Source organism: Orycteropus afer, unplaced genomic scaffold, assembly GCF_000298275.1.
Source record: "Orycteropus afer afer isolate SDZICR_OR568_19922 unplaced genomic scaffold, OryAfe1.0 scaffold00007, whole genome shotgun sequence".
In the NCBI taxonomy this organism is placed as follows: domain Eukaryota; kingdom Metazoa; phylum Chordata; class Mammalia; order Tubulidentata; family Orycteropodidae; genus Orycteropus; species Orycteropus afer.
In genome coordinates, this window is record NW_006921594.1 from 10,592,015 (window position 1) to 10,611,622 (window position 19,608).

The window sequence follows — 19,608 nt, forward strand, 5'->3', positions numbered from 1 at the left end:
TTGGTTGAAAATTTTTCTCTTTCAGGGTTTTATATATACCATCCCATTGCCTTCTTGCTTGCATGGTTTCTGCTGAGAAATCAGAGCTTATTCTTACTGGTTGTCCTTTGTAAGTAACTTTTTGTTTTTCCCATGTTGCTTTCAGGATTCTTTCTTTGTCTTTGGTTTTGATAAATTTGATGATGATATGTCTTGATTTTTTGGGGGGGTCTATCTTGTTTGGGATCCATTGGACTTCCTGAGTGGATATATTTTCACCTTTCATCACATCAAGGAAGTTCTCCTCCAACAAATCTTGGACAATTTTCTCTGTGGTTCTATTTCTCTCTTCTTGTTCTGGAATTCCAGTGACACATAGGCTATTCCTTTTGATGGTATCCCACATGAACTTTAGGCTATCTTCATTTTGTTTTGATCTTTTTTCTGATTGATCTCTCTCCAAAGAAGCATTCAGGTATTTGTCTTCAATCTCATTCATTCTGTCTTCCATTGCATCAATTCCACTCCTTTGCCTTTTCAATGTGTTATCTATTTCTGACAATTTAGTATTAATCTTCTGAATTTCTATCAGTATATTTTGAATCATTTCTAATTTTTCATTTATTTTGTCCTTTTATTCTTGTATTTTCTTCCAAAATTCTTCTAGGGTTTTGTCTCTGCTTTTCTTGGTCTATCTCTCAATCCTTTGAAGATAAGTAAATATAATGCTTTTGAATTCCTTATCAGAGAGTTCCAATGCTGCTTCTTCCTCAGGGATGTGTTCTGGGTTTATATCTTGCTCCTTTGTTTCTACCATTTTATCTTGCTTCTTTGTGTGGACTGTGATGGTCTCTTGTCTCTGAGACATCATGGCATTGTTGTATTTAGATTTCTGTTAACTGTTTGTGAAGAGCAGCCAAGGGTGATTCAGGCTCTTCTTGGTGGTTGTTTATCATTGGCCCATTGGTGGAGAAGTGGTGACTCTTACTCAGTAAGTGAAGCTACAGGAGGTTTTGGGTGTAGTTGTGTTGTATGGGGACTCTTGCTGTCTTCCACTCAGTTAGACAAAAATAACAATTGAATAACCATCACAAAAGTAAAAGAACAATAACCAAAAGAGAAAAAAGGGGGGACAAAAACCTTGTAATATCTGGGGAGAGGGCAATAAGAGAATAAAGGTAGAGAAGTAGAATAATGAAGAAAATAATGGGAAAAATGGAAAAAGAAGAACAAGGAACAGGGTTAACCACGAGAAAGAAAAAAACAAATTGCAACTTGGAATAGGGAAAAGAAGAAAAGCTGGAAACTAGAACCTGGGAGGGGAAGAATAAAGAATAATAGTAGAAACGACAAAAATAATAACAGTAGTAGTAGTTTTAAAACAGACAAAAACAAAGTAAGAAAAAAAATTGGGGCGGGGTGGGGCAGGGCACCCAGGCTCTGTCCAAGCACACAAACCGGGATGGAATTCCAGCCATCCCAGAAGGTGGGTGGGAGTGAGGGATGGCCGCACCTCCATTCACCAAGAGGGTGTGGAGTATAAGAGTAATAAGGGGAATATCGGACCTTTCCAATCGCCCTGGGTCCAGAATGTCCTTGGGGTTCCTGGCAAGTGGAGCCTGTTCTTAAGTCCGTGGAATCTGGGAGAATGCTGTCACTTTAAATATCCAAAATGATCAAGCCACCTGTAAACATTCAAAATGGCTGCATCCTCCAGATAGACAAAAGTCCACAGCTCAGCCTGCCTTCCTCTTCATTGCTTCCCCTTTTATTCCCCAGCCACCAGAGCAGTCCTCTGAGCAGTCCCTGGCTAGCAGGGCCAATTTTTAGGTTAATCTTAGGTCCTACCCCACTCAGGGGAGCTCTGATAGCATAGTGCCTAAGGCACTTGACTGCTAACCAGAAGGCTGGCAGTTCAAACCCACCAGGCACTCCTTGGAAGGAAGGTTGGGCAATATACTTCTATAGTGATATTGCCTCAAAAACCCAAGGAGGGGTCACTATGAATCGGTCCAACTCAATAGCAAATAACAACAACAACAACAAAAACCCTACTCGGCAATATCCAAGCTGTCTGTGCCATCAGGATTGCTGCTAGACCACAGCTCTGTATGTCTCCTTTTTTGGTGTTTTCATGCAAATTATTCTGCTAGTTGGAGTTTAGTCCACTTCTATATCCTTCCCTTCAAGGTTCAGGGGTCCAGGATTATCTGCTGTATCTGTGTTATTTGGTTCTCCTTTTCTTTGTTGAAGAGGGTCCGTGCAGTCTTTCTGCCTATTCCACCATCATATCTCACCTCTACCTATTTTAAATTTGTAAAAACTCCTTTACTGCACACAGATCATTCTTTTTCCATTGCCCTATTCTTGTTTTATAAATGCAATCTCTTAGATATGTTTAAAGAAAATTACTGAGTGGTGTGTTGGTTAATTTTATGTGCCAACTTGGCAAGGCTATGGTGCTCAGTTGTTGAGTGAAATTTTTCAGATGTGATTAACACTTACAATCAGCTGACTTAAAGTGAAGGAGATTATCCTCAATAATGTGAGTAGGAGTTGTCTAATCAGTTAAAGGCCATGAGAGAAAAAACTGAGGTTTTCAGAGGAACAAAGTCTACTTTCAAGACTTTAACATAGAAATCTTGCCTGAGTTTCCAGCCTGCCTGCATGCTTGACAAATATCAGACCTGTCAGCCACCATAAGATGGATCTTTCTGTCTGTCTCTGTCTCTGTCTCTGTCTCTCTCCTTCTCTAGCTCTCTATCTCTATCTCTATTTCTCCCTCCCCTGCCTTCTTCCCTCCCTCTTTCAATATAGATAGTAATAGTTAAAATTATAGGTCAACTTGACTAGGCTATGATTCTCAGTGATTTGGCAGACACTGTGTAATTACCTTCCATTTTGTGATCTGATATAAGCAGCCAATCAATTGAAAGGGAGTTTGCTTGGGGGTGTGGCATGCCTCCAGTATATAAATGGATGTTCTGGCAAAGCTTGGTCCTTCTCAAACCTACACTTTTTGTCACCTGACCTCCAGTTCTTGAGGCATAAGCCTACAGAAGTCTTCATCTGTCTGACCTGCAGATTTTGGGTCTGTCAGCTTCTCCAACCCTACGAACCAGAAGAAGCCTCCAGGCTGCTGGTTGACTCACAGATTTGGGATTTGCCAATCTCTACAATTATCTGAGACATTTCCTTGAAGAAAATCCCTTATATATTTGTATATACACTTCACTGGTTTTACTCCTCTAGAGAACCCAGAGTAAGACACAGATAGAGATATAGATTTAGATCCTATCAGAGAACTCTGAGTACTGTAGTTTGCTAAGGGATGGCCTCTGGTATGGTCATTGAAGCCACTGATATTTTAAGTAATTTTCACTATATCTTTCTAAATTACCTTATTTTTCACAGTAAAGTTGTATAGCTCTAATAATCAAAAATAACAAAAACTAAAGCTACTTACAAAAATTAAAAAAGAAAGAGAAAGAACATGGAACTGAAAGAATAAAACAGATACACTTCAAAGATACTAATAAATAAACTCTCAAATTCTTAGGTGCTAAAATTTAACAAAAATTCCAATTATTCTTTAAAGTCCTAGAAGCTTTGGTCTCTACCTACTTAATAATGTATCTTAGTGTAGCTATCAGAAAGCCACAGAGCCTATCTTGCAAGTGCTTTTTAATTTATTCTATAAGACTCGGTGGATGCCAACAAAGACATTTATTTCTGATTCAGGGTATCATTTCCATATGAAAACAGTGCATACATATTTGCATTTCATCTTTTCTTTAAATCTCAGAACTTCAAAGACTTGAAGCAATTCAACATCTCTAAATAGGAACAAAGGTAATCACCACGATGTCACCAAAAATCAGATACAGAGGAATTTTTTTTCAGAGAGAAGCAGAATTTTTAATCAGAATTATATAGTTCTTAAAAGTAGCTTCAGAAATCATAATGTAAGGAAAAGTTTGCAAAGGTGACACACAATTTTTGCTTCAGAAAACATACACAACTTCAGCAAAGCATAAAATAAGTCACTCTATATCCCCAAAAGTAATGAAAAATAGACTGCATGTTTTAAATTTACCAAATTATGATTTTAATTCTTTCATCAAACTATAAAGAATTCATTAGTCTTAAGAAAGCATAGCTAAAGAACTTTTTTTAGTATATAAAAAATATATTGATGTATGATAGGTTTTATTGCTGAATGTAAAAATCAGTAACTTTTAATTCACTAGAGAAACTAGAAATCAGTATTATAGCAAAGAGTAATGATTTCCCATTTAAATAAATTTTATTGCATATAAATATAGCTGTGTGAGTTAACTCAAAATAATAATAATGAATGTCAGATTTCTCAACATCAAATACAATGCTTACAGAATTACACATTAGAGTTTTCATTTCTGCCAAAACTTAGAGCAAGCCATATTTAAAATTATGTTATTCTAAATATATTAAATCTAGATACATGAATAGAATGCTTCTGAGTCACTTGGAAGTTTATTGCCTAATATTTTTTGCAGAAACTATAATGATTTTATTAAAACACATTATTCACAGTATTACTACTTGCTCAGACTGATCCAATGGCCTTTCATTGCCTTCAAAATAAAATTCAGAAATTAAGCACTTTCCATGATTTTCCAGCCAATTGTCCACCATTCATTAACTTTACCCATGAGATTCATTTACTGTGTCTATTTTTGCCATGCACATATATTACTGCCATCTTAGTTGAACTATAATATCAGTAATCAAGTAGAACTCTAATATGGAAGTATAAATAAGCAATAAACTCAAAAGAACTGTGAAAAGTAGACAGAGATTCCCTGGCCTCACCATCAAAGTCTAATTTAGAAAGATGAGAGTGTGGACTATGCCTTCAAATTTTTTAAAGCTCCTCAGAAGATTTGTTAAAGGAATTTGGAAACTGTTCTAGATCATTGCCCTGGCTACACCATCTCATGTTGCTATATTACAGTTTGCAGTTTTCATCAAAGCGCTTCAGGCAAATTAACCTACTTGGCTTATGGCCCACTCCATTCAAGGTTCTTTCCATGGCAACTTATTACATTGGCCCACTCCATTCTTTACTAGTTAAGCTAAACTACAGTTTGGTGTTAAAAAGATTTCAGGGGATTATTTTTGGTTTAAGAATTCAAGATAATCTCAGTTCATCTAGCCTCCAAGGCTCCAGGAAGGCTGGAGTCCATGAGAATTTGAAATTCCATTCTACATTTTCCCCCTTTTGATCAAGATTCTTCTATAGACTCTCTGATCAAAATGTTCAGTAACAGTAGCTGGTCACCATGCAGTTCTGCCCTCATGGAAAAGGAAGCAATTGAGCTTGGAGGAAATTAGCCACACATTCCACTTCATCCTCCTATTTCTGACACTCCTTCTTCCTCTGGGTTCCAGGTGAATAGAGACCAATTGCTGCACCTTTGATAGCCACATGCAAGCTTTCAATGGAAGTTACCCATGTGTTCATGACCCAGGTACAACAGGAAAAGGTATAGCATTTGCATTTTCTTGGCTTTCTAGAGGTACTTTCAAATGAATTCAGTCACCTGAAGGAGGTTGGGGGGACTCCTCCTTTGATTCCATATCAGCAGACTACACTAACTTCCCCCTTTTCCACTGGTGTCATTTCACAATTATTGCAGTCATTGTAGATGTTGGTATCTGGAGAACCCAAGTTCCTTTGAAATTTTACCCAAAGAAACACCAATATCAACTTGTTCAATTGTCATCACCTTCACTGCTCTTCAAAATACTACTTTCAAGACCATATTATGAACTTTATCATCAGTCAGAGTTTTCTACATCTTAAATAAAGAGTTCTAACAGCCAATTACTTGGTCACACTATCCTAAACACCAATAGTTCCCAGGTTTCTACCACCTCAGACTTTTTTCACCTGCCTCATTTTCTTTCTGGGAAATCTCAATCATGCCCATAGATTCCATTTCTTTGTATAATCTGAAAACCACTTTTTCTTACTCAGGCTGTTTCCATGGTTCGGCATGGTTAGTTCTGCTAGAAAACTCTACTTAATATCCTCACAAACATTTTAACCTCATAAAGCACAAATTTTCTCATCCATCTTTGCAATCCTATGTCTTTTTTCCAAGATTCTAATTTATCAGGGAAATGATATAGTCATCTGCCAAATATCCCAACACCTGAGAATGAATCATCATAGACCCACCTTTCTCACCCTGCCACACAATCACCAAATTCTGTCCATTTTACCAACCAATGTCTCTTGCCCACTTCTGTATGTTGAGTCTGGGATGCAGAGCCTTATGCTCTAGAGTTTGTTTAATTGCTTTTTGTTGGGTTTGGCTAGGGGTAGAATGTGCAGGAAAAACAGCAGCTGCAGATTCATCTTATAATGCCAACAGGGGAAAAAGTCGTAATTAGTGCATGTGAATGCTGGAGTACCAGCAACAGGACGGAAGGAATGATCATGCAATTTCAGTGCATAAAGATTATTAACAACATCTTAGTTTTTATAGTTAATTACAATAGACACCATGTGATCATATTACACATCAAGTCTTATGTCAGTAATGTATGAGAAATGTTATTTTAATACTGAAATCAGAACATAATACTTAGTTTGCTCATACCTACATTCTAAGATCATCTGCAATTTTAAAAATGATCACGAAACCAGTTGTCATTGAGTCAGCTCTGAATCCTGGTGGTCCCATGTGTGAGAGCCGAACTGTTCTCTGCAGGGTTATTGGCTGATTTCTCTAAAGTAGATCACCAGATGTTTTGGTTACCTCTGTGCCGCTCTGACAAGAATATATCACGAATGGGATGGTCTTAACAAACAGGAGTTTATTCTCTTACAGTTTAGAAGATTTAAGTCTGAATTCTGAAATTTAAGTCTGAATTTAAGTGCTGGGCTCTAGGGGCTGGGTGAAAGCCCCTCAACCTTGGCTTCAGCTCTGCCTCCTGCCCCCAGCCCACTAAAGCTGGAGGCTTTTCTTCACTCAGCTGCTGGCTGCTGAGGCTAACAAGCCCAAGGTTGAAAAGTAAAAAGGCACAGTCCCGATGTTACCAAACCACACAACAGGCCATTAATTCAAGTCCATTCAAAGTCCCAAGGTTGACAGAGCATGGCAGGCTGCTCAACATCGCGGCTACATGCAAGGCTCAAGCATGCCATAAGCTAGAGACTGTTCCCCAAAACCAAAACCAAACACACTGCAGTTGAGTCAGATTCGATTCATAGCGACCCCTCCTTGGGTTTCCAAGGCAGTATCACTATGGAAATATACTGCCCCACCTTCCTTCCATTCCCCAAGGCTTCTCCTTATATACAGGACACAGACCACAGCCCTAAGGCAGCTACTCAGCTGCTCCAATAGATTCTAGCATGGACTTAATTACCAGTCTCACCACAGGGAATAACTACATTCAGTTGCCCAACCAGTCAACCAGGTCCAGCCAAGTTGACACACAAACTTAACCACCACACAAGGCTTTTCTTCCAAGGTGCCTCTGGGTGAATTCAAATCCCCAACCTTTCAGTTAGCAGCCAAGTATGTTAACCATTTGTGCTACTCAGGGACACCTGCCAGCTGAAAAATAGCTGAGAAAACACAATCAGTGTTTGGCTTGGAGGGCAAGTGTGAACTGCTTTTAAGGCATGATGTGATTTTAAGGGTCAGTATTCCACTGGAGAAAGGATCACTTTGTTATATGTATTTTCCCTTCGCATTAATGGGTTACTAACCTTACTTTAATCCCTCAGGGTTTTATTAACTGTTATTAATACGATAAGGAGCTCTGGTAGCATAGTGCCTAAGGCACTTGACTGCTAACCAGAAGACTGGTGGTTCAAACCACCAGCCACTCCTCAGAAGGAAGATGGGGCAATCTACTTCCGTAGTGATACTGCCTCGGAAACCCAAGGAGGGGTCACAATGAGTCGGGTCCGACTCAACGGCACATAACAACAACAACAATGGGATAGGCCTGAGAAACAACTCTGAGCAGCTAAAAGGGTAGTTTGACCTTCAAAAGGAAAGAATTGCTTTTTTTCCTTGTTCTCAATATACCTGCTGCTCAGGTTGAGATGCGGCCACATCTCCCTACAGGATACGCATTTCTTAGCTGCTCCCTCATGCTGTTGCACCGTAGCTATTTTCACAAATCACATTTTTCTCATCGTGACTCTGACCCCATATGACTGCCATAATATTCAGACAAAATTTCTTTTTAAAAGCATCTACCCTTCAATCTCAGATCATCCCTTTTTCAATGCACATTTCTTTGTCTCTAATAATGGGAGGAAAAGTTTCCTTCTTAGACACTCTGGTGTCATTTTGCACATCTATAAGATGAGAGAATGGACAAGGTGATTTATAAAATTTCTCTGGCTCTAAGAATTCAGAATTTGAGAACATACTAAGTGTTTCAGTTGGCAGCACAGTCGTGCAGAATGACCCCTCACCTAGCATGACCATTTAGAGACGTCAATAACTATAGTTCAAAGTGCAGATGAATGCGGCACAAGATAAGCCAACATTGTCTTGCCGGGACATGCAGATCGGAAACCAAAGTCTCAGACCCCATTGCATCACAGAAATGTGCACCTGCAGAGCAAAAGCACCAAGATTCCTAGGTATAGAGCTGACAGGTAAGTTTGGGATGGGAGGGGGGCTATCGTCTCCTCTATAAAGGTTAAGCAGTTCTGGCAAATTCTATTTCACAAAAAGATATAATGACATTTCCTAAAAATCCTCTAACACAGACAAAGTACAACCACCTCTCTGTCAATGCCTTCTATTACACTATGAATGATTCAATGAAATTTGAAGTTGACAGTAATAGTCTCATAATATGACATACTTTCGATCAATATAACAAAGGTGAAAGAAAATAATAAAAATCTAGAGCATATGTCTGGTATTTTAAAAGTACATAATTGCAACCAATTACAGGAGTTCAATTATTCTGACACATTCTGTTCATGTATATTGGTGCATGTAAAATAAGCTCTAAATTAAAAGTTTCAACTCGAGTCATATAATTGGGACTGAATATAGGCCAATCATCTGAGACAAAGCAAAGATAGATTCTTTGTGCCATTATTTACTTACATTTTCCAGGGGGCGCAAAATATGGACTGGTTTTTCATTCAAAATATATCCAGAATTTGGCCACCTTTCCTTAATTTCTATTGCTACCACAACAAGACCAAACTACCTTCTTTTCTCATCTGATTACTGCAATAGCTTCATATTTGTACGGCATGTTTCCACCCTGGTCCTCCATATACACTCACCATACACTAACTAGACTTTAAAATATTATGTCACTCCTCTACACAAATCCCTCCATTGGTTCCCACATTACTCAGTAAAAGCTGAAATCTTTAGCATGACCTACTAGTTGGAGGTTTGAGACCCCCTGGAGGTACCTTGGAAGAAAGTCCTTCTGAAGAATCAGCAATTGAAAACCCCATGGAACACAGCTTTATTCTGACACACACAGAGTCACCATGAGTTGGAGTTAATGTGATGACAACTGGTACTGTACCCCTATAATGGTAACATAAGAATCCCCTGAAAGTTTGGTAGGAATACAAATTCTCAGCCCCACCCCATAGCTACTGAATCAGAAACTCTGGAGCTGGGGTCCAGAGGGTGTGCGAGGCCCTTCTGGTGATTCTGATGTACACTAAGTTTGAGAACCTCAGCCCTACAAGGTCATAATCCCGCCCCATCTCACTACCTGGCTGACCCATCTCCTTCTGCTCTCCCTTTTGTTTACTTTGTTCAGCTCCAGCTACAATGACTTTAAATGTGCCAAGCATCCTCTAGCCTCAGGTCTTTTGCACCATATTTGAAACAGAGCTCCATAAATAAAAGTACACAGGGTGGGAACTTGAAATATGAAGAGACTGAGGTGGTCTATTATTAATATAGGCACCCTTCTTGCACAGTTGCTAAGTGTTCAGCTGCTAACTGAAATGTCAAAAATTCAAGCCCACCAGCCACTCCATGGGAGAAGGATGCAGCTATCTGCTTCTTTCAAAATCAGAATCGACTCAATGGCAATTGGTTTATCATTAATATGTGAGTATTTTCTTAACCTCATTAAAGATATCCATAATACAGGACTCTCCATGTCAAGAGGCAGCAAATAAACCTAAATTATCTGAAGAACAAATGGTATTTATTAGTTCACGAAACTGAAGCATCCAGAGGTCCCTCAGCTTCAGACACTGCTGAAGTTAGAGGCCCCTGCTGCCAGAAGGCTATCTTTCCCCCCATTTTCCAGTTCAGCTCTTCTCTTTAATCAATTTCATTCTGTAGGCAGCCTGTTGCAACCAGCCATGGAAACATACTCTGGCAGTTCCACATTACATGGTCCCTAAGGTTTGTAATACTGATAACTCTTTCCCAGTGTCTATATATCCACTCTCTCAGGAGGTCTCTGATTGACCCAGCTTTGGACATACACACGTTCTTGAACCAATCACCCTGGTCCAGGGAATGTGGGACTCTAATGGTCACGCCTAGGGCCCTGTATCTCTGTGACTAGTTGGAGATGTTGTAAGAACCATCTGCGCAGGTTTCCTACCTCAAGCCCTTTATACTTGAATGCCAAACTGTGAGCAGAGCTGTACTAATCAACTAGACAGGATGGGAAGAAGTTCTGTACCAAAGAAAAGGGTCACAGGCTGAAGAAACCACACTGAAGCCATCACAGGCCCCATGGAAGCATTCTGTCCTTGTTGGCTTCTCTTTCTCTGTCCCCAGAGATTGGTTTTCTCCTGCCAGACTGATTCTTTTGGCTTTTATCATACAGGTTCGGTAGACAAGAGACAATAGGGAGAAGGGAGAAAAACAACAAGGAAGTGTGCAGGGGTGTGATTTGGGGGGAATTTGGAAAGAGGCACCAAAGATGGAGATATGTGAGAAAAATGGAAGAGCAAGAGAGGAAGTATTTAAAGCTTATTGCTTTAGATTGTTTGTGCCTTTTGTGGTGTTTAAGTAAATTAAGAGTGAGCTATTCTGAAATTACATTTGGGTTGCTAAATTGTTCCTTTGCCCACTTCACTGGGACCATATCCATTATTGCATATTACACTACTATAATCTATTACTGTTTACATAGCCATTTCCCTCACTAGATTGAAGTCTCCTTGAATACCATGGCTATATCTAATGCACACACAAAAGACTCAGAAGTGTACTTGATGAATAAATGACAAGTTCTTGATGTATGAGTTTCCTGCTTCAAACCACTCCAAGAAAGTAGGGCCTCTAAATTCTTAAGAATCCTAAAGAGGAGGCATTCCATGGCCTCCAGTTAGAACCATGCCTTCAGTAAACAAGAACTCCTTTTGTGGCTTTCACAATTTCATTATAAGATATTTTCTCTCTTTATCTAAAATTTAGATAGTTAAGTCAATAACATTTTTTCAACATCATTGAATCAAAGTAAAGTAGATTTAGAAGAGAATTTGAAATACCAAGATAAACTCCAAATTACAGGGGAGGAAAAGAATTCTTTCTGTAGTTAGATTTTTTGTTCGGTCATATAGTTAGCCAGTGCCTAAAACAAGGATCCATTTTTTCCTAAATTGCAGAATCAGAGCTTTCTAACAACATGTTGCCCCCTAAACATTTACTTTATTGAACACATATTCAATCATCTCCTCTTCAGAGTAAATAAGCATAATTATCCTTATCTTTCCCATATAGTTCCCTATATACTAGTGTGTGGGGATGATATGGGGTTGTAAAAAGAATAACCTTAGAGTCAGACAAGTCTCAAATTTGCTTCTTTCCAGCAGTATGATTTGGGGAAACTCTGCTTATCTATAAAAGTAAATGCACTGAAGATAAAATACCTAGCACATCACAGATCCTGCGCAGGTATTAGCTTCCCCTCCCCAAAAGCCACAGCCAAATGATATTTATGAAAAACTCTGAAACATATAGAAGTCTATGCCAGAGATTATAAGTTTAGCTCAAAGAAGGAAGTTCAGTTGGAAGGGAGGATATCAACAGATTTAGGTACTCTCTGTTAAATTAATCATTCTTCAAATTAACACTCCAAAATGAAACCAAACTCATTACCATTGAGTCAATTGCGACTCCTATTGCGTTTCCAAGGAGCTCTGGTAGCATAGTGCCTAAGGCACTTGACTGCCAACCAGAAGGCTGGCGGTTCAAACTCACCAGCCACTCCTCAGAAGGCAGGTTGAGCAATCTACTTCTGTAGTGATACTGCCTTGGAAACCCAAGGAGGGGTCACTATGAATCAGGTCCGATTTGACAGCAAATAACAACAATTGAGTTTCCAAGACAAAAGCAGACTGCCCCATCTTTCTTCCACAGAGCAGCAGCTAGTGGGTTCGAACCACCAACCTTTCGGTTTGCAGCCAAATGCCTTAAACACTGCTCTACCACAGATCCTAACACTACTTTTTGGCTAACTCATAGTCCCATAACCCTAATGAAATAAAAGCTTCCTTTAAATAGATTTTTATCATGAGAATGTATTAGCACCAAACAAGTACAGTAGCCAAGACTTCAAAGTGCTCCATGGGGTCTTACGGAATTTACTTAAAAAGACAGTTATTTCATCAGGGATAGAAGGAGAGATCAGAAACTAAGTAACAACTCCCTTTTTCCAACATTACCCCCTAATTTACAATACCGTGGCAGGAAGGAGAGCAGTCTTGTAGATAAAAAGTAATGTGATAAAATAATGGCTGCCATTTTTCTACTGCAATTGCTCTGCACCATAATTTATAGGGACCATACATCTCCGCTTCTTGATGACAGGTAATGGGAAAAGTTTCAGCAGCAAGCCTTGAGAGCAAGCGAAGACCATTTGCATCAGTACAACTAAGTCATTTTGAACTGTTCTCCCAATTATTTTCTTTTCAACTTTTACCCCATTTCATCAATAAGAACAAAAATTGATGATTAAAGAAAAACTTTGCTGAAAATTGAAATTTTTAGATCAAAAAGTGTTATGAAGTGATTATGGCTTTATACTACAAAGGTATTAGTTCATCTTCTACATCGACATGTTCATAAATTAGTTTCCCATTTATCACCATGAACATTAAAATATGCAATACAGAGTACATACATACACAGCTATTCTGAAAATAAATCTCACGTTTAAAATTTAAAAATCAGTGTTTCAAATAAGTCTTGAAACAACTTAAAGATTAACACTGAATATAAAACATGATATTCAAGAATAAAAGTAAAGCAAACTATCTGAAGGAGGCAGGTGGAATATTGCTTTAAAAGTGCCTATGTTGAGGTGATGAAACGTCTTGATTTCTAAATTTAGCTGTGGAGTTTCTGGAATCAGAAAACAAAAATAATAGACAAATTCAGTAGCTCTTTCATTGTTAGCCACTCACATCATCCTTTCCTTCATACTTAATATGGATTCTAATTTCTTTTTATTATTTTAATAACTTTGTATGTATTATATCATAAACTGTTTTATATTGCTTTTAGAATTTCATAGGGTTAAAAATTACAAATAGGTAATTTCAACTTTTGATTGTTAGTCTCCCTTTTCTTTTTTTTAATTTTATTGTGTTTTGGGTGCAAATTTACAGAGTAAAATTTGTTTTACATTCAACAGTTCGTGTACATTTGATTTCACAGCCTGATTACCATCCTCAACAATAACAAACTCTCCTCCCCTCCCATCCCTGTGACCACCCCCTCTCTGTGCCCTTCTTAACTATGCACTCCTGTCTGTCCAGCTTTCCTTCTATGTGAAGGCTGCCTCTCTGGTGCCCCATGGCCGATTGCTCTAAGGGATGTATCTCCCTAGAGTAGGTGGGCCCATCACTGATTATTAGTCTCTTGCCCTTGTGATAGATCAGGATGACACATTTTTCTGCAGAGAGACAATTTAAACTCAAAAAGTTGAAAGTTTGAACTACTAAATAAGATTAATAAATGATCAATTATATTTTACAAATATGTAGTAAATACAACTTAGGTTTTGCTATCAACCTGATACTAATGTTTAGCTGTTCTTTCTTGTAACTACTAGCCATAAAGTCTAACATCTTCTTAGAAACTGCCGCTAGAAAAAGCAATATCCTTTGTAGGCAGCATAGGTGAAGAAGCTTTTATTACTTCTTATACAGCTGAAGGACCCCAAAACGAAACCCACCAACACTGAGTCAATTACAACTCATAGTGACCCTGTAGGACATAGTGGAACTGCCTCATTGGGTTCCCAAGGCTGTAATCTTTACAGAAGCAACTGCCTAATCTTTCTCATGCAGAGCGGTTGGTAGGTTCAAACCACTGACCTTTTGGTTAGCAGTCAAATGCCTTAACCACTGTGCCACCAGAACTCCTTAGCTGAAGGATAGGTATACAATTTTTCTAAAGACATTATTTCAAAATATTTAAATAAAGACTTATGCATCCATTCTCTGGGGGAAAAAAAAAAAACAGACAGGGACCTTTAGTGTCCTAGGTACCACTTTAGAAGCAAGAGGTTCAATAGTGATGCTGCCTTCATAGAGCTTCCATTTGTTCTAGTGAAGAAAACAAAGCAATATAAGAGGCAAGAGCTCTGAAGAAAACTAGAGGACAGAGAAATGCAATGAAATCTTAGATATTATTAACTTTTAGATAATTTAGATTAACATTTTCCAGGTTGACCAGAGAAGGCATCTTTAAGGAGAAGAGAAGACTTTGGAACAATGGCCTGAATGTCAACATCTATGGAAAGAGGGTTACAGGCAGATAGAACAGCATATTCCAAGGTCCTGAGGCAGAAGATTTAAGGAATGCTAGCTCCCCAGGCATGACAAGTATAAACCAGGTTAATGCAAACTAAAATTGGAATTTCAGGGGATTTGACATACTTCCTCTCTGCCTGGATCTGACGTTTTGAAGCACTGAAGAAATAATAATAGTCTGGGATCAATTCTCTGGACATAATTAGGTCAATATATGGTTTCTGAATGTTAAGAAGGATTCTGATAGGCCAATTAATCATTAAATAGTCTTTAATCATTCTTGACAATTCTCCTAATGAGATGAAAAAGCTTTATGCAGTGGCCAATAATAAAACACGTGTCTTGAATCTTGCTTCTCACATAAAATACAATTTGGTAAAATAATGAATCAATTGTTTCCAAGCTGACAGAGTTTGAAAATATTGTCTCAAAACTGTTTGTTCGTAACTTGGAAGTAATAAAACGATTCCCATCCTGAGAGAAGTATAAATATAAAACTAATTTGAGTTAATAGCTTGGAAAAGATGAGGGCTCATCACTCAGGAGAGATGTGTCTGGTCTTCCTGTCATGTGTTCTTCCCTTGGGGTCCTGTTCAACTTGATCTGTGAGAAATTTAATGAGGACAACAGTGTTGACCTGTCCTAACCATAGCGGAGGTGCTGACAGGAGGCCATGCAAACACTCCAGAAAAAACCTGCCATGTACTCGAGCTTTTCTGGAGCATTCATCAACAACTAAAATTGTTTTCATTGATACTCTATTCGACTATCTCAGAGAAAGAATTTTCAGACTGACCTCCATACTAGCTGACCCCTCCTCCCTCTCTGTTATAATACTGTTTTTGCCTTGTCTCTTGACTCAATCTACCAATTAAGTCCCCAACATGTGAGTGAACTATTTTCACTCAAAACTTCTTGAGAGTATGCAAAAATACCCAAGTAAATGTCTCTGAGTTATTCTTTGATACCTGAGTAAGCAAATAGCTTAGAAACACTATTCATTAATCTTGATTCGGGCAATGACTCCAAGAATCTGATAGAAGTTACTGAGTCTTTCCTAGAAAAAGGCCACACATATCAACTTTTACACAGAGTCACAGGGTTCTTGAAGCATTCCCTACTGTGCACATACCCCAAGGAAGAGTGCTGGCTAAAGCAGACTTCTCCACGTTATTCACCAAAGCTTTAAAGCCATTTATAGGTTGGAGAGACATAAACATCTTTGAAGTCATTATAAACATTAGCCTTTCCCATTCTGCTCTAATAGGAAGCCCTACAACAGACACAATGTTTCCATATCTGCCATCACCCTTTCTTGAAGCCCCATAAATCTGGCTCTCTGGGAGTGTAATGTGTCTAAATTCTTATATGCGCTAAGACTCTGAGTGACTTCTTGTGACAACTTGCTTGTGACATTGTCAAGACTGTTCTGCCTACTAGTCTGGGTTCCTATGGGATGTTTCTAAATAATGAAATCAATATTATCAGTTCTGTTTCTTTAATCAAGTCTAATTACAACATATCTACTCTTTGCTTCATGTACTTAAAATTTCTACTTTCAAACAAGGATCTTGCATGCATGTGAAGTGCTATCAAAGCCCAAGAAACCCTGAAAAGAACAGACATGATATTCTCTGCACTTAGCAGTCTTCTCTCCCACAGATTTCTCTTTTCTGTTTAGCAAATGGCCAGCTAAATGGTTGTTTAAAAAAAAAAAAAAACCTCACTGTCAAGTTGAATTCGACTCATAGCAACCCCTCCTTGGGTTTGGGTTTCCAAGGTGGTATCACTATGGAAGTAGATTGCCCCATCTTCCTTCCAAGGAGTGGCTGGTGGGTTTGAACGCCAGCCTTCTGGTTAGCAGTCAAATGCCTTAGGCACTATGCCACTAGAACTAAATGGTAAGATATATAAAATTTAAACTGGAAATGACTGCTTTACATCATCAAAAACATCATAACTTTTGAAAGATGCTTATTAAGCAGGTATTGTTTATGCAACTACATTTTGAAAGTGTCCATACTGAAGTTGAGATCTACATCAACTCCAAAAAAGCAGACCCCTAACTTGCTAGGTGTCTGCTTTTTTGGAGTTGATGTAGATCTCAACTTCAGTATGGACACTTTCAAAATGTAGTTGCATAAACAATACCTGCTTAATAAGCATCTTTCAAAAGTTATGATGTTTTTGATGATGTAAAGCAGTCATTTCCAGTTTAAATTTTATATATCTTACCATTTAGTTCTAGTGGCATAGTGCCTAAGGCATTTGACTGCTAACCAGAAGGCTGGCGTTCAAACTTGCTAGGTGGGAGCTCTGGTAGCATAGTGGCTAAGACACTTGCCTGCTAACCAGACGGCTGGCGGTTCAAACCCACCAGCCACTCCTCGGAAGGAAGGTTGGGCAATCCTACTTCCGTAGTGATAGTGCCTCGGAAACCCAAGGAGGGGTCGCTATGAGTCGGGGCCGACTCCACGGCACATAACAACAACAACAACAACAACTTGCTAGGTAATTTGCTTTGAAAAAGTGAGTAACTTGAGTGTTCCCAATGCTTATAAAGCATCCTATTTGTTAATATTGAATAAATACTAAATAAAGGTGGGTGCTCTAAATGCTATTTCATTGCCAAATTAAGTCTAGCTCTTTTTTTTTTTTAAGTAATTGTGTATAGATATCCACAACTCTGAATACCTGGTAGAAAATATTAAAGTGATCACAGTATCAAACACCCACAACCAGAGGGCAAAGCTTAGTGTTGGGGAACAATTCTTCATGGTGTTTGAACATATAATGTGACAGCTCTTATTTCAGACTATCTAAGGATAACTGTATGGCAAACAGTCTTAGAAGATCGAGATAGTGTCTCTCTCTGGGATGGACAGCAGATTTGTTTAGTGACCAGGATAATAAAGATGTCTCCTCCCAAGAAAAAGTTTTGGCCAATTTGCTAATGGTCTCTCATAAGACTGGGGCTGAAGATTCCTCACCTGTGGCACAGACCCACACCATTCGTCTAGGCCTCTCTGCATTACCATGGAACTTGAAGACAAGGGAAAGTAATGTAAGCATGAAGCCTATGCAGTTTGCTGTGCTCTAGTAATAACGTCCTTTGTCTCTGATTCCGCACTCTCATGTCTTCTACCAGCACTATGAAGTGGTGGGAGGATTATTTGTTAGTAATAAGCAAGTAATAAACAAGCAGGGTAAAATCCCAGACCCTTCACAGTTTCTTATAAGAAACTTATAAGATAAATATGTAAAGCCAGTCAGCACAGAAAAGAATATACCCAAGGACTTCTGCATTAGACCATGAGGGAGTAATGGGACAAATTTATCCAAATGCCTAATACAACCAGAACTGAGAAAAAATATATAGAACAATGGTTTTCACACATTAGACATCAAGCAGTGCAGGACAATGATTCCTGAGAGGAGGACACAAACACAGTGAGCCCTACAGTTGTCCCAGCTTACTGCAAGGATGGAGAACTCACAAAGAGCCTAGCAGATTCCCTAAGCTAAAGAGATAAGAGTTAGAAACCCGGAGAAGTCAAGGTTCTTGAGTTTGTAATGCAGAGTGCCAAAAAAAAAAAAAGAGCTATACAGAAAAAAAGAGAGATCCAAGAACCTGCAAAGGAACTCCCTCAAGTCTTCAGATGAGTACTAATCAGTTTGTGTATACGAAGAAACTACCAAAGGTAAGGAAAAGGCCCATCTGGAGCTCACACAGAGTCAAGTGCAGTGTGTGCTTCGACCAGGCAGAGTAGAAGACCTCACAATTCATTGGGTTATCAGGTCAATGCTCAGAAGACTACTGCCTCACTAGTGGAGTCTAAAGATTACTCTGGACCCACAAAATAAAGCTTAAAACCAAGCCTCATAAATATCAAAGTGTTCCCAAGCAACCTAGCTGCATCCTAGAACAAAGCTCAAGAATATTTTACAAAAACATCCAGCATCCAACAACTTAAAATTCATATTGTCTGGCATCCACACGAATAATTTTTTAGAAGGATTAGCACAAACCTGGTTCCTGTCCCAAATGTCCAATATTTTCAAACCGCTATACCACTCTGCCATTTCTAACATCAGCTACCCCTCCTCCCTCAGCACCCTCTCTCCTGTCTTTGAGTTCTATAGTTCACTGCAACACCTCAGAGAACTCACAAATGGCTCACATGGTTGTGAAGGCTGTCAAGGCCCAAATACACAGGTCAGGCATTAGTCTGGAGGTCTGTCCTAACTCTCGTGGTTGTAGGGGCTGATGAACCCAAATTGGTAGGTCAGTACAAAAGCCAGTAAATCAGGTTAGATGATAGGGTACTGGCTCAAGTCCCAAGAACTGGAGATCAGATGATGACAAGTCAGATTCAGGACCCAGAGCAAGAGAGCAAACTTTTCCAGAACATTCGCCTATATTGAGTGTAGACCACACCCTCAAAGGAACTCTCCTTACTTAAGCAAGTCAGTACAAGGGTGTGAAGGGCGGTAATTGAATAATTTCACTCAGTATAATGGCCTAAGTTCATTCATGTTATGAGATGTTTCAGAGATTCACCACTGTTCTTTAACATTGCATACTATTCCACTGTGCACATGTACCATAGTTTGTTTATCCATTCTTCTGCCGATGGGCATTGTTCTGGTTACCTAGCACCACTCTGACAAGAATATACCACAAATGGGATGGCTTTTACAAACAGGAGTTTATTCTTACAATTTAGAGGCTTTAAGTCCAAGTCAAAGTGCCAGGCTCTAGGGGCTGGGTAAAAGCCCCTCAACCTTGGGCTTCAGCTCTGCCTCCTGCTCCTGGCCCACTGGAGCTCAAGGCTTGTCTT